Source organism: Papaver somniferum, chromosome 6 (genome assembly GCF_003573695.1).
Source record: "Papaver somniferum cultivar HN1 chromosome 6, ASM357369v1, whole genome shotgun sequence".
Taxonomy (NCBI): Eukaryota; Viridiplantae; Streptophyta; class Magnoliopsida; order Ranunculales; family Papaveraceae; genus Papaver; species Papaver somniferum.
The window spans coordinates 89,084,278-89,096,533 of record NC_039363.1 but is presented as its reverse complement, the minus strand read 5'-3'; the positions used below and the strand labels follow the sequence as shown (position 1 = coordinate 89,096,533).

The 12,256-nt window shown below is 35.6% G+C and overlaps 1 non-coding gene and 2 pseudogenes across 1 annotated transcript; 1 reads left to right on the top strand and 2 right to left on the bottom strand.

Moving 5' to 3' along the window:
• Positions 1-1,974: 1,974 nt before the first annotated feature.
• On the top strand, positions 1,975-2,095 carry LOC113291969. Its single transcript, XR_003331667.1, has one exon. It is a non-coding gene; the product is annotated as a U5 spliceosomal RNA (small nuclear RNA).
• Positions 2,096-4,878: 2,783 nt separating this feature from the next.
• Positions 4,879-4,962, bottom strand: LOC113292258 (annotated as a pseudogene).
• Positions 4,963-6,285: 1,323 nt separating this feature from the next.
• Positions 6,286-6,369, bottom strand: LOC113292254 (annotated as a pseudogene).
• Between the last annotated feature and the right edge of the window lie 5,887 nt (positions 6,370-12,256).

Genomic DNA, 12,256 nt, shown 5'->3' with positions numbered 1-12,256 from the left:
TGAGTGGTTGCAACTTGATGCTGAGTAGTTGCAACTTGATGTAGAGTAGTTGCATGAGACTCCGCTTGTTTTGCTTGTGACTCCGCTTGTTTTACTTGTAAATCGACCAGTATTTTGAGTAAACCTATCATCATTTCCTGGTGAGATCGATTGTGATTATGATCATGATCATGATCATTCCCTAACAATTCTTTAGCAGCAGACATGGTGGAAGCTAGACACACGCCTTGGGGAAACTTTGTGAGATGAAAATCAGGTGTGTTGGGAGTCTTTAACATACACTCCGAAACATACAGAGTTGCTCTAGATGGCGACGAACATGATGAATTATTATTCATTGATTTGTATATATTTCCGACATGGAATAGTAATTTTATTTATTAAAAGAATATTATCCTTTTCAATCACGACGATTAAAATAATTCGAGTCAGATTACTTCAAGATTGTATCAATGTACAACTAGCTAGCACTCAATGTATAACTAGCTAGCAGATTAATCAGGATGGTTCCATGACAACTTGTTATTCCTATTGTCAAATCCGGCATTTCTAACATGCCAACTATTATATGATTAGCTTAAGTAATGATGTGCATGTGCAACCACCGTTAATAATTTATCTATTTCAAGAAAGTCTTCTTTCTGACACATAATGGTCCTCTTCCCACTTGATGACAGTCTGCACTGTAGTGTCTACAATATTTTTACATCCACATAAAGAATAGAACCTATGAACCTCTCCACTTCCTTGGTTGTCATTTCACTCATGAAGGCTACAGTTTCTTCTTATTAGTTTATATGAAGCTCTGGATCAATGCCACAACCAAAGGAGACACTCAAACTGAAACTGGAGAATTGATTCTAGCTTCTTATGAGCTTTTAATGAATGGAAAACACCAAGAATGCATGAGTGAGTGTTGTCTCCACAGAGAATGCACACACACAAAAAAATAACAAAAAAAGCCCATCCGTTGAAGGTAAGCAATGAAATTCGAAGGTCATATGCTTAATTAAGTACCCCTTCACACACTAAGAGCTGGTGACTGCATTGCAGATAACTCATAATGATAAAAAAAATATAAGAATGCATCATTGAATGTTGCAAATTTCGAATATTCATTTTGATTGTTGCACAGGCCAACGGGCAAAAAAATATAAGAATGCATCATTGAATGTTGCAATGTAAGATCAAAATGCAGTTCGAAGAGAGACAAACAAGGAGGAATCAGTGTGGCATCAAACTCAATTTGCTTGAAAATACTTGGAGGGAGAGACAAAGGAAACGGTGATGAAATCAAATTCAATTTGATCATGAACTGTTCAAGTACTGAATCCTTGAGAAGGTAACCTTTCCTTCACCATCACCTCAGAAGCAAAATGACTACATTTTAGAAGCTTTGAAGCACGTTATTCCTCCTTCGGTTGGCAAGTCCAGGAAGAAACTTGGACTAGTCCCACATAAAGTTTCTGAACAAAACGGTTTTATACAAGCACTTCAACCTAGCAAATTAGCTGTGTGAACTATTCTTTCGCCTTTAACGAAAGAATATAGTATGCTTGCAGTTAAAATCAGCGTATGCCAATTTTCTCTTAAAAAGAGGAGCCCGACTATCTTCAATACAAAACTTTTGATTTCTCAGACATGGCTTCTCCTCTACTGGTTCAAACCAGCTTGGAGACAACAACTTTTGTTACATCTCTCAAGTTGTGTAAATTTTCAACTCATCTACATACTTCCTTTCGAGGACAACCCTTTTCACCATTGTGATTATGAAGGTAACCTTTCCTATCCATCTCTATAGAAACAGCATATTCCTTCTTTGGTTGGCAATCCTAGAAATAAACCTGGACTATTTAGCAACTTCAAATCTCGGCTCAAGTGAAGAATGATTTAGTCCCACGGGGATTAGAAATCACAGCTCTACTCAAAATGCTCTATATAAAATCAGCACTTCGCTCATCCAAATGAATCACGCAGCCGTGCGGTAAGCACAAAGCGAACTATTCTTTCGCCTTTTACTAAAGAATACCGTGTGCTTGCCGTTTATAAGCGGCATACACCTATTTTTGGAGGGTTTCTCTTTTCTAAAGAGGAACCCAACAATTTTTCAAAACAAATTTTTAGTCTTCAAGTCTTGGTAACCTATGCCAATTCAAGAAGCAATATTCCTTGGCACATTGACAGGGAAATATATTCAAATGAAAAGATAGAACTGGTGCCATTAATTTGGTTGTTCTTCTGATTCCATGATCCTGATCCCGAGAGCTGTGAAGAATTCAATTTGAAAAGAGTAAGTTCATTGGTGAACAATTCAATTTCAAAATTGCATTCAGTATTTTCGGGTTCACAGTAGAAAGTCCAATTACAACATTTGTGTCCTCGGCGAACTTGAGGAAAGCTCCACTCATCTGCCCTTGTTAGCACATAGTTCATCGCCACACCCATAACTGCATTTCTTAGTTCATTGTTTGGTGACAGACACGGTGAAGTTGAAAATGTTTGGTATCATTTGATGGCTGTTAATATTCCGGTTAGAGACCTTGTATTTTCTGAAAAATGTGTGTTTAAATTCATGTAAATTTATGAACGCAGGATTATAGAGTGAGAGAATCTTAGATAGATTACCCATTATGTTCCAGTATGACCGGACTGGTTATAGATTAGTTGATACATTCTGCACAATAGATCATAATTCATTGTTATCAGAATTAGCATCCACATCAACAGCGACATACGAATGTGATGAGGTTGTTCAGATAGATTACCCATTGATTTCTGCAGATTATAGAGATAAGAGCTGAGATCTTGGGCTCTTGTAATGGCTTGATTTGCGTGCACACCAACTACCCTAGTGCTATTGACGAGGATGCTATTAGTCTTTGGAATCCATCTACTAATGAGTACAGGGATTTGCTTACCTCACGAAACCATTTTTCAAGTAGTAACACTGGATTATATGGGTTTGGCTATGACTGCAGGACTGACGATTACAAGGTTATAAGACTCATAGACTATTGTTTGGAACATCATACTGGATCTGACGTCGAGGTTTATACATTGCGATCAAATTCATGGAAAGATACTGATCGGGGACAATATCTTTTTTCCTACTCGCGAAATACCTGGGGTAGTTGTAAGAGGAGCTCTTCACTGGTTAGGAGTTAGAACTGGAGGCCACGACCTCATTATATTTTTCAATATTGGCAGTGAGACATTAAGGAATTGGCACTAGTAGAAGGGCCTCTGCTACATCAACCAGATTGTGATTCGAGTTTCGACAACACTAGCTTGGGAGTCCTAGGAATTTTGGTCTAATTCTCAACCTTTGTTTATTGTTCAAGGCTTCAAGCTATATGATATCCAGGTTCGATGCATTCGTGATGCAGGTATATGGAGTTAAAGAATTTTGGTCTAATTCTCAACATTACTCAAGAGAATATTATCAGCAACCTTTGCTTGCAGCTAATGTGGGAATTTAAGAATGGTGAGACTCTTGGTTCATTATGACGGGAATCATAAAACAAAGAATATAGTGATGATGCTTGGAGCTGAAAGGATTGTAGGAGCAGCAAATTTTGTGCCCGGCCTTGTTTCACTTAACATTGGTAGTCAAGTTCTAGAGGTACTATAATTAGTGCTGTCCAATTTAGAGACATGCACATTCTATCTAGAAACTCATTCTTGTGGTTTTAGTGCTATCCGATTTAGAGAACGCCAACTCTTCTAATAATTTTGCTCATGTTTTTTGTGATTCTTATATTCAATAAGTTGAGTAGTAACATGTGCATATGAAAGCTTAGTCCACAAACACGTGATCGTTAAATTTTTAAGTAAGAGAAAAAAAAAATTGTATAATTTGATGGTTGTTCTTTCCAATAACATGAGATGAGACTACATGATCATTACACGTCTCATGTCTCTATAAGGTATTCAGCCCAGCAATAGTTAAAAGATGTATAAAATCTAAATTCTCTTTCTTGATACATTTAAGCTTTCATAACCAATAAATGCCCCGGTTCACCTAAAGGGGGCAGGGACAACCAAACCAAGAATTTCATTAACCATATAGGGTATATTTCTATGTACAGGCTGAAATTATATGGAAAAAAACAGCTCAACAATGACTTGTTTCTTCCATTTGCATGTGCACCAATACACAAACCAAAAGTCAAATTTAAGAAAAACAAGCTAATACATAGTAAATTGAACATGGAGTAGAAAAACAAGCTAACACACATGCTAAATTTAAACATGAAATTCTCTTGGAATAAGAAATATTATGTCAAATTGCATACTATTATTTGGAATTTCTTTTCAATGTTAGATATTTGATCCATATAAAATCTGAATGCATACTCTAGTGAACACATATCTGCTTGCCAAATTCCTCAATGTTTTTCTACTAGTAAAGACAAGGTGCAAATTCAACAAATTTGGAAATCATGCAAATCAGTGCCAAAGATCTCTAGGAATACAAAGTAATCGGACAGTTTATGATATTGCTGTATCAATTATTATATGTGCATTTGATGCCACAAATTACAATTCCGCATAGATGGAAACCAATTTACAAATAAAAACTAGTGTATTGCCTAAAATCTCAAACCAAAATAAAATAAAATAAAACAAGGTAAACAGCAGCTCAAGTCAGCAACATAATGTAACTGGCAGTTATTCTATATTAAGTGACACTGAGTCCATATTTTAAGGTGCAGGTTATCGGCTCACACAAAGCTGCAACTAAAGAACCGAGTCATGCATAAATAGTCCAAACTATATAAGAAGGAAAAAAGAACGAACAAGAACACCATAAGCATTCAAACCTTACAGACAGCCATTGTTGATTTGAAGTAAGCACTGAATTTAAGTTGTATAATTAGTGCATCAGATATTTTCCCAAAGACAAATCGACCATTTCTCCGTAGAGTCCGAGTCCCTGTCTATACTGTCATCACTTGCACAACTTACAACTTTTGCACACAATGAAATCAAATAAGAACTACATTAGGACCTATTTTCTTGAAATGCAGAAGTGTACAGTTATAAATCTTGAACTAATAAAAACAAATGCCCTCAATGCAGCAACTGAGATACTAAAGTTCATTGTGCTGATTCACCAACATCTTTTTGTACTGATAACTGTAAAGCACCGACACGCCAGTATTGTGCGTGGAACACTAAAACGCCAATAATGGCGTGTCGGTGCTTCACACCTATCAGATATACAAAAAGATATAAAATTTAAGATGTTGTCCAACACCTAATTTCCCTTTGTTTTGTATCTCTACATGTTCTAAGTGCTTTGTTTACTAGGAAGGGTACCGAATCCCCTATAAGACAAACAAGAAAGTGCTTTGTTTTGTATGGGATCCAGTACCCTCCCAGTAAACTAGTACCCCTGTTAGGGTCCATAATATTACACCATTAACAAGGACATCTTACATAACTATGTATGTACCAATATCAAAAAAGATACATTCTTTTTGTGGGGAGGATTGCCCTCAATACAACTATTTATTAACTTTTAATTTCAACACAACCAAGAATAACTCCTATACATAAAACAGGGCATCATATGACATTTTTCTATATTCATAATGAATATATGCTCACAACCATGAATATCTGGTATCTACTATACTTATTTTCCAAAGCACCAAATCAAAATCATCACACAGATAAAGAACAACAAAGTGCTTAATACATATTGTTCTGCTCAAAAACTCGAAAGGATATGCAGAAAAAATTGTTATGCTCTACACCATCATATTGTAAAGACAAGTGCTTAAGACACATACCCAATTTGAGGATAAGACTTCACTACTTCAAATAAACACGGTAGATTATCATAGATATACTAAAACATATGACTAACAAGCCAATCAATACTGAGAGTCTACATCTGATTTCAAAATGCCTCAGATAGTGTAGCATATGAAATTCATAGGCAGTGTAGGCCAAGGTATTCACTAAGAGCCTTCACACATCTCACCATAATAATAATAATAATAACAAACAAGAAGAGGAAGAAGAATAAAAGTGATGATGATGATGATGATGGAGAAGAAGAAGAAGTGGAGAATGTAAAAGCTCTTAATAAAAAGCACTACAACCGCTCCTCAATGTGATTTTTTTTCATCATTGGGCAATGGAGTTCACTAGGTCGTGTGTGAAAATGCAAGCAGTAACAGAAAAAGCAACAGTTAAATATAAACATTCAAACTTAACATGCTACACAGCCATTATCAATTTGAAATCAAAGCAATGAATTTAAGTTATAGTACTAGTGCATCAGAGATTTTCCCAAGAGACAAATCGAACATCCTCCGAAGAGTCTGAGTCCCTGTCTAATCTGTCATCACTTGCACGATTCAGCTTACAAACAAATAATGAAATCAATAAGATTCATCTGAAGATCTAATTTCATAAAATGCAGAAAAACAGTTCAAATCCTTGAACTGATAAAATAAATGCCCTCAGATCTCATAGCTATAATAGATCATTCACAGTATTATCAAAGAGATTTCATAACAAGTCTATCATCACCAACCAGAGAGGGAGGGAGAAGAAAGAGAGAGAGAGAGATGGGGATAGAATGAGAAGAGATAAAGAAAGAAAGAAAGAAGAGAGAAAGAGAGAGAGGTGGTGGTGTTTCAAGGCTCATCATGAAACCTCAAAGCAAACTGTTCAAGAAAATATGTTTTCCATCATTGGGCAAAAAATCAAATATGTTGTTCAAGAAAAACACAGATCTGAAATAATAGAAACTCTAGGAAAAACAATCAAATCAGTAACAAAATCAAGCTAAAGTTTAACAATTTATTGAGAAAGACGGAATAATCAGTATCCAAAACCCAAAATCTCCTACCAGAACCCTAGTGAAGAAAATGGAGGAGCAAGGGCGGAAGAGATGAGTCTATATCGTCAGATGAAATCCCTAATGGGAATATCGGGAAGAGATAAGACTTGAGCCCGTTGAAGGTGCAAATATTTCACGTGCCTCTATTTTCTACACGAGCACGACCTAATCTAATGGATTTATTATTTTTAGTACTTGGATTCATGATTGATGTGCGCTAATACCAGTTTACTAGATGTTGATAGTGGGACAGAAAGATTTTAAGCGATCCTGATCATTGGATCGGTTAAATGATATCATCCCCTAGTAATATCGGTATCAGACTATATAAATCTTATAAGCTACCGTATTTTAGGGGTGAGCAACGGATGGGTGGATGCGGAGTCGCGTTCAATCCATTAAAATGAAGGATTTTAGAAATACATTGCATCTGATCCATTATCCGGCGGGGTTGACATTCACGGGTGAGTGAACCGAGTGGTTGCGGGTGGATAGACGAATTTCAGCCGAAAAATTGACAACAAAATCAAAGTACAACTTTTTTCATTCCCTAAACATTTTCAGATGTGGACATCTCAATTTTTGTTGGAATTTTTCATCGATCTGTTTTTACCTTTATCTTGCTTGTGCTACAATGAGCTGCATCTATTTTTACTGCTGGCTTGTCTTGCGCAACAAATGTACAAAGTAGAGCAACGTGTGCAACCACATAACACCTCACATACATGAGGTGAGTCAATAAAAAAAGTTACAAGGCATATGGGATTATGATGTTGTTAGAGCACTGATCGTTCGAACTCGCAAGTGTTTCTATCTCAAGCTTGTGTTGTTAATGTTAGTGATCAAAACTATAAGTCTTGATTTCTAGTCTACTTATAGTGATGTCTCAGACTAGGATAGATTGTGTAGTTGAGCATGAGAATTCACGACGTTCATCAATTGAAGACGAAGAACTATTAAGGAGAGATTGTGGAACTTCATCAACAAAAGGTATGTGGAGACTAAAACTCATCTATCACTTGGAAAGTCTATTTCTACTCTATCTCCTATATTGAGATAAAAATTGTATTACTATATAGACTTTACATTAGGCACATTTGAGATTTCGAGATGAGTTTAACTCGCTTATATCTTTCTCGAAATATGTGTTGGAAAGCTTTTTGCTTTGACCACGTTCATCATTATTCTTGATGAAAGTCAAAAGATGATCATGTGAAAATCACCTGGTAATATCTTACATGATTTGTGTGAGACAGTCATTTGATGTAGACTCAGAATGTTTCTTTTTGATCATTCGATCACTTGAAAATTTCTTATAAACTAATAGTTTTTGTGAGACAATTATTGTCGTCTTCTAAGAATGTTTTAATGATTGAAATGGAAGCTAAGAACTACAACCCATGTCTGGATACATTATGGTTTGTGTACTTAGTGTACGAACTGTTTTGACGGAATTCAGGAACGGAAGTTTGCATACCCGTACAAACTTATTCAACTATTTAAGTCAAGGTACTTAAGTTTGCATACCCATTCGGAAACTGATTTAACTGTTGAAGTCCGAAAACCAAGTTTGCGTACCCGTTCGCAAACAATTTAAACTGAGTTCGTCCGGAGCTAAAGTTCAGATACTCGTTTGCAAACTGTCGGCCTGTGACCAATGTCCGGAACTGAACTTTGCGTACCCGTTTGCAAACTTAAGTGGTTCAAGTTATAAAATCGGTTAATTATGATTTCATACTCATGAACAAATACATTTACACATTAATGAATCCAATCTTTGTAAACCGTGGCTAAAATGTTTATGAACTGATTCTTTTGAATCAATTCGATTTTGCTTCAATTGTGTCTTGTATACTTCTATAAGAATATAAACAATTGAACAAATCTATGAGTAACACAATTAGATTCATTTGATTATCAATTGATCTAGAAGTGTTAAGATGAACAAGGTTAAGAGAAAAGTTTTCATATGGATAACTTCGGTTAACTATTATTGAGCCAACTCAATATACGCTTTTAGGTACGGTTACCCTTATCTAAATAAAGGAATATTTTATTTGTGTGTAACAAGTTAAATACCATTTAAAGGTGGAAAGATATTATCTTGAATCTTGAATCAGGTTTCATCTAACAGTGAATATTAAGTGCTTTGTTCCAAAGTTATCAAACCCTGATTTGAAGACTATATAAAGGAGAATTCTAGCAACTGGGAAACCTAATACCCGCACCTCATGTGTGATACTAGTTGCGACTAGAGTCGATTCTCCTTTAACCTAGGTTTTTCCTAAAACCATTATAGGTTAACGACTTGAAGACTTCATTGGGATAGTGAAACCAAACTCAATTATTTTCTTTGTAGTTGGGTGTTCTGATCTTGTTGTTTTCTATCATATTGAGTACTATCTTCTCTAAGATTTGCTCGAGATTTATTCTTCAATATGCAAGATAAAAAGTAGTCACAAACATCTTCCTCTCATCGTTTGTGATTGCACAATATCTTGTTTCGCTACCATACGATTAAGATTAGTGTGAGGTGATTGATATTACTAGAATGTTCTTCGGGAATATAAGTCTGGTGTATCAGTTGGTTCCTTTTCACCTTGATTTATCAAAAGACGGAACAAAACTCATAGGTATTTCTGTGGGAGACAGATTTATCTATTCAATAGACTTTTCTGTGTGAGATAGATTGGTTTATCAAGTCTTCGACTTTGGGTCGTAGCAACTCTTAGTTGTGGGTGAGATCAGCTAAGGGAATCAAGTGCTTAGATTCATGCTGGGATTCAGAGACGTAAAGAACGCGATTGTACCTTAATCAGTGTGAGATTAGTTGAGGCTCAACTACATTCCAGTCCGAAGTTAACTTGTAGTAGGCTAGAGTCTGTAGCGGCTTAATACAGTATGGTGTTCAAAACTGGACTAGGTCCCGGGGTTTTTCTGCATTTGTGGTTTCCTCATTAACAAAACTTCTGGTGTCTGTGTTATTTCTTTTCCGCATTACATTTGTTTATATAATTGAAATATCACAGGTTATGCGCAGTTCAATCAATTAGTAAATCCAACCTTTGGTTGTTGATTGAAATTGATTGACACTTGAAAATTGGTCTTTGGTATCGTTCAAGTTGTTTCTCATAATAATCATGCTCACAGATTTCTATCTGTTTCATTTGATGATTAAATTGAGAAACATAGATATAAATCTTGGATATATTTTCCTTGATTGAGTCTGACTGTCTAGTTGATTCTCTTTGAATTATATTGGAGTTGTCCATACAGATTGCGTAAACGAAATATTGGGTGTGGTTGTTATACCCTCGCTTTTTCAATTGGTATCAGAGCCGGCAAACACGTTTAAGACCTCCTAAGTCTGTGTTTATAGCAATCTGATTCTGTGGACAGAAGTCTATCTTTTTTTACGTACATAAAAATGCCTTCCAAAGATTTTGATTATGCCAAATGTCTTGGGCTTACCTCAAAGGATCGATTACTCCGTAGATGATTCTTCTGAATCCTGAGGTAGAAAATTTTTGCTATCAGATTCTGATAACATTCCCTCTGATGAGACAGTTGACACTATGCCAGAAGCTGAAATGGAACTCATCTGAACATTAAAAAAATCTACTAAGAATATTGATGTTCAAGATTCTAAAATAAAATCTCTTGAAGAAAAATATGCTCAGTTCATTAATGAACTTGAGAAGTCTCTTGATCGAGAACGGGAACTCTACAGTATCGTTGAGTCTTTCTCTAAAAATATTGAAAACCTTGTTCAAGAAACTACCCTATAGCGTGAAAAGATCAGTGTTCTTGAAGATATTGTTAAAAATGATTCAATTAGAGAAAAATGTTTGATCGAGATTCACTCATCAGATCTGAAAAACATTATGTTGAAAAAGAGAAACTGGTCGCATCTCTTCTCCTAGCCCAGGAAAAGTGCAATTCCTTGAAAAATGAGAACTCTGTCTTAATGAGTAAACCTTTTTCTGTGCCAATCTCTAATTCTCATCAGGGATTACAGTACATTAAAAAAATTACTCCAAAGGAAGCGTCTGCTAATAAATGTTTACATAACTTGTAGTCTTCCAATAGGGCTATGAGTTTAAAACATGTTCCTTATGATGTCTCTCTTCCACGGACCTGTTCTTTCTGCGGGAAAAGAAATCATTATGATTCACATTGTTTTGCTAGATAGAAATAGATTTCTGATCTTCAAAATCTACTTCTTTTTTATGTTGGCAGAGTGAATTGTCTGACGACATCTACAATGGATTTCATTCCTGCAGAAAACCAGAATTCTCGTGCACAAGGTTTCCAAAGTCACTCTTCTAGAAATCTCTACAGGAACCGTGTCCCTCTTAATGGTGCTAATTGTTGCGCTACAAATGCACACGTTCCCAGTGCTAATGAGAATAAGTCTGGTAGATCTAAGTCTAGGAAATGGAATTCTCTCATTTCTGACCCTATGGAACCAATCTCTAGAGGTCCTAGATTTAGTCCTCATAAAAATCCTTCTAATAGATACTTTAAAAGGTTTATGTATTATTCCTCCGGGATAAAAAACAACAGAAGAAAGGTAAGGAATACAAGGCTCAAACATTCATATGGTATTTACACCTCATCTCTCAATATGCATGGTGGGATTATATCTCACTTAGCTACCTAGCTCTAGGTAATTTCATCCTTGTATCTAACTTGAGAGTTGCAAGGATGAGAATTGCGAGATGCTCAAGTCTACTGTATGTTACCATCTATCTTGTGTTTGAAATAGTTGTTTTTTTCTTTTGTGAATGTTGAGTCATATCTTGACTCATAGTAACTATTTTATCTTTTTCATATGCTTCGATCTAAAGAAAATCTTTTAATTATTGAGCTATGAAAATATGAGATATCTGAAAACAGAGTGTATTTTCTTATTATTGGATCTTTTCTGATCCATCAATCTTCTATAACTGGTCCATAAATGTCGGTGTCTTCTGCTTGGGAGTTTATAAGGTTTTCATAACAAGGGTTCCTTCTCTTGTTCATAAACATATATATTTTATATTATTTTTCCTTCCCTAATTAAAAAAAAGGCTATGGAGAACTCTCCAAGACCTCAGGAAGTGGAGAATCTTGAGATGGAAGAAGACATTAAAGGATGCGATTCAATTCAAGAACTTGTCTTGAAAAAGATGATTGCAAGGAAAGAGTACAACTCTTGGATTAGTGAATCTGTCAAAGATTTAACTCTTTTTCAGAATGATTCAAAGGTCGAATTTGCAAATCTTCAACTGCAAATAAATCGACTCATTTATGGCCAGACCAAAATCCTTAAAAATCAAAATGTCTTAATACGGAATCAGAAGAAACTCATATTGGACTGCATCAAAGCTAGGCAGCTTGCCCGTATTGTTGATC